The following is a 4,644-nucleotide window of genomic DNA, read 5'->3' as shown; positions in this document are numbered from 1 at the left end:
ACAGAGAGCAAAAGTATCCACAGATTATTCCGACCATAGTCTTACACAGAAAATAAGCCAAATAAGATCTAAATCCTTAAGATTGTTATGTTAGGCATATACTGTAAGACAAAGCAGATATACATAAATAGAGAAATACCTGTTATTGCACACCGGTTGCAGAGTGAAACGAACCGAGAAAGAAAGAAGCACGGACAACCGAGTTGAGTCGTATCTCGAAAGATACTTTCCTTAAGGATTTAGATGCCCCCTCTTCTGCAACGGGGTTGACCTTGCACCTTACCCTCCAAGATAAATACAACTCCTAAACGTATAGGTTGCAGAACCTAATACGAGTACCAGGGATATCAAACGGCTATACGACCCTCTTAATACTTAAACAAAAATACAGTATCTGTCTCTGGAACGGACTGTGGCAGGGACAATACGTCTCTGTTTTCTATATCAAAAACAGGCATGACATGGTGTATATATATAATACTGGAGTACCCTTTCATGAAGGGATACATCCGTATGAATACAGGTGATATACGTACAGGGGTGTACCCTTTCATGAAGGGATACATCCGTATGAATACAGGTGATATACGTACAGGGGTGTACCCTTTCATGAGAGGTGTGACCGTATGTATACCTCCACGTACAGGGAGGGGGTGTAACTATTCATATACGAATAGACAAGTGTGGTTCAACCGTATGGATGAACCAAATCGAGTTTTAAACAAAACATTAAAACTCCTATAAGGTTTTGTCCACACCCACACCCACACCCACACCCACACCCACACCCCGACCCCGACCCCGACCTCGGCCACGGCCCGGCCCGGCTCGGCTCGGCGCGCGCGCGCGCGATTCAAAAGCACCCCAAGGACCCCCCACACACTAGAGAGTAGGGTGTCTTCCTCTCCAAAAGGCTCACACCTTAAGGAAACAATCCTATATATATACCCCTCAAGTAACTCTCCCACAACCAATGTGGGACTATTCTTGAGCTCAATTCTAGCCTCTTGCACACAAGAGAGTACAACCAATTTCAAACAAAATAGAGGAGGGAAACAAAAAGGAGGGAATGAAACAAAACACAATTTTGAAACTTTGACACACACTTGAAAAAGTGCTTTTGAAACAAGTGCTTTGACCCAAAAGTGCTTCTATAAAATAATAATACAACACTTATCTATTTTAGAGAAATGAAAAATGAGAATGGGCAGAGTAAATAAAATTAACAAGAGCAGACACTTTCTTGTTCATACAATGCTTCTTAATTATATCCCATTCTCAATGAAAAACAGAATTGGATCCTTCTCTGCTTCAGCATTTTATCCTGGTCTAAAACTATTCTTTCCTTCACAATCCACCATAGAGAGAGAGAGAGTGAGAGAAAGAGAATTACGAAACCAGCTGAGTTGATTCATAGTATGCAGAGGTTCAAACTTTTGTAATTTGTATGTATACACCTACTAGATTGACTAGCAATTAAATTCCAATTCGTTTACAGGTATATGATATGGGCGAAATGGTTCCCACACTTTTGGGTTGGGTTGGGTTGGGTTGGGTTGGGGAAGACCGAATTTCTCTAGGTTTTCTTTCTTTCTTTTTTTGGTGGTCTTCTATCATATGACAAGGTAGAGAGAATCACAACGAGGTAATTTGATATTTCCAATATCATCCATATGAATTAAGAAAGAAACAATCAGTTCGATTCGATCATCGGTTTAATTAATTAGAGACTATATATTTCATCTTGACGTACTCTCACTTCAAGTCAATTTGAAGCATATCATAACCTATCATCATTTTTCTTCCTCATAATTAATAAAATAAAATAATTAAGAGAGAGAGAATTGCATATATATGGCCCATTGATGCTTCTTAAGTAACGTGGAGGATGATAGGAGAAATCTAAGTTATTGGATACCAGTAAAGTTGCACGTTTTTAATATCTTCTATCAAAAGATTAAAAAAAAAAGGTTCATAATATTAGTTATGAAAAATTTTTAAAACTCTTTTTTATAGTAGGGCTAAAAGAAGTGATCAATAGATGATAAAAAAATACTTACATGAGTACACGAAACAATATCTCAAATTCCCAACTCATTTGGTTGTTAATGATGCAAAAGAAGGACATTTGCAAAATGCGCAACTAATATTTCGATGACAATACATATTCATACCTTCATTGTCAAAGACTTTCCAATTAATAACGTACATACTGATAGATTTTTGCTTTTAACCATCGGAAATATTTTTTCTGTAACAAAACCAATACCAATTTTCATTTAGTAGGGTTGTCTACGGGTTTTGAGGTCCTATTTTCTTAAGAAAAAAGAATATATCATATTTTATCGGTCTGCTAGACAAAATACAAGACAGCATGTTCTAAAGTAGAAAATGCACGTGTGTTTTCCATCCTTTTATCATATGTGGTCAAAGTCCATGTCTCTCTCTCTCGGCAACTGAATGCTCAACTGGATTAAGTTGGAGTTGCTGAATTCATCTAATGACAACCAACCAGAAATCTAAACTGGTAGAATAGATCTATACTAACCCAGAGATGGACGGGTTAACACGATTCAAGTTAAAATGTATCCGGTGAAGACCAAAAGCAAGAGCTCCTCCTAGGATTTTAATCAAATGTGATTTACCCATAGATATAGAAAGATTCTTCAGTTATGGAAGATACAATTTCATTCAAAAATGTAGTAAACAACCCAATACATGAAGCAAAAGATGAGCTTGGACAAAATTCATCACCATAAATTCTTCAAGTGAGTGATTGAATACACTTGGTTGAGTAATTGGTTTGAAAAACAAAACGTAATATTATTGTTTTTAAAATTTCTTTATATCTTAATTTTTTTTCAACAGGTTGTAACCAACATATTTCAATTTCAACTATTACCCAAAAAAAACCAACATATTTCAACTACACAGTTATGATTATTTTATTATATAAGAGTCTTTTTAATTTCTTTTTAAATTTTTTTAAATTAAAACCAAGAGAGATAAGGAGACACAACAGAGTAGGAGAGAGGGAGAGAGAGAGAGAGAGAGAGAGAGAGAGAGACATCGTGAGAGAGGGGAAGAAAGACAGAGACAGTGAGATATATAGAGGGAGAGGAATATCCGGAGAGAGAGAAAGAGTTATTTACGTGGACATTAAAAATTAATTTAATTTTATTGTCATATATATCTACTATAAGAGTCTTTTTAATTTCTTTTTAAATCTTTTTAAATTAAAACCAAGAAAGATATAGTAGGAGAGAGGGAGAGAGGGAGAGAGAGACATTGTGAGACAAGGGAAGAGAGACAGAGACGGTGAGATATATATAGTGAGAGGAATATCAGGAGGGAGAGAAAGTGTTAGCGAGAGAGATAAGGAAACAGAAGGATATCAAAAAAGTAGGTAGTTGAAACAAGGTACAAAAGTTACATTGGGAAATTTTTTTGGTAGAAAGGAAGAATCGTTTCGATTTATTTTTTTTTTGGAAGAATGGAAAAATCTTTTTTTTTTTTGGGTTTTTATCAAATGCCCCCCTGAAAATGCCCATTTGTCCAAATGCCCCCTTACAACTTTTCTAATTATAAACTCCCCCCTATTTCAACAAATTATAGCATTTTGGTCCAATCCGTTAATTTAGAACGTTAGACGTTAGTTTTAGGGAGTGTAATAACCAAAATGCCCTTGTGACAAAAACCAACAAAAATTAAAAAGTAAAGTGACCAAATTGCCCTCATCTTCCCCAAATGGTTTAGGGTTTGAAACTGAAAATCAAACCCTAAACCATTTGGGGAAGATGAACCCTAAAATCAAACCCTATAATCACCCATCAATCCAATAGTAATTTCTTCTGCAAATAAGAAACCACGGATTGTTAATGGATGGATGGGTATTCGACATTGGAAGGTTGGGAGTTGGATGGGTCTCTTGAGGGTCGAATAGGCCTTGCAATAACGAAGCTGAATTGCATGTGAAAGAGGGAAAACTTGAGGGTATGCCTTGGCTGCTCACAGTATAGTCGCCGGAACTGGGATTTAACCGCTGCTGCTGATGATGGTCCAAAGGGAAGACCTGATTTATTTGCTTATTAAATGGATTTAAAGAGGTGGAATCTTCACCACCATCGGAGAAACTACTCTTGGGGCTCCACTCCTTCTGGACTTGATGTGTTGGAGGAGATTCCATCCCCGTTTCTGGCTTAAATTTGGGTCTTGAACTTGTAAACGATAAGCCTATATCCAACTCAGCCTTATCTACAACAATCACAAGATCAAAGTCTAGCCAGGTCGTTGCATGTGATAAGAAGATAAGCAAGGATCAAACTATTACATATGATAACAGCCCAAGCATTACCGAAGATACTGTGGATATCTCCACAGTGTTTGAGTCATCGTCTAACTCTCCTAATCTCCAAGATCATACTAAGAGAAGTTCTAGATCGATACAACAACCTTGTACTTATCTTTGTAAATCCATATATATGTCCTAACCCTCTTCATCTATATAAAGAGAGGATTAGTGAAGAATTACAGCAGTGAAAATATTAGTTGTGTGGATGTAGGTTTTGAGAAACCGAACCACGTTAAAAATCTGTGTTCCTTTCTTCTTATCTTCTCTATCTCCTTCTTTAACTTCAACATCGT

This window comes from Telopea speciosissima, chromosome 3, assembly GCF_018873765.1.
Source record: "Telopea speciosissima isolate NSW1024214 ecotype Mountain lineage chromosome 3, Tspe_v1, whole genome shotgun sequence".
NCBI classification, from domain to species: Eukaryota; Viridiplantae; Streptophyta; class Magnoliopsida; order Proteales; family Proteaceae; genus Telopea; species Telopea speciosissima.
This window is presented reverse-complemented; position numbering follows the sequence as displayed.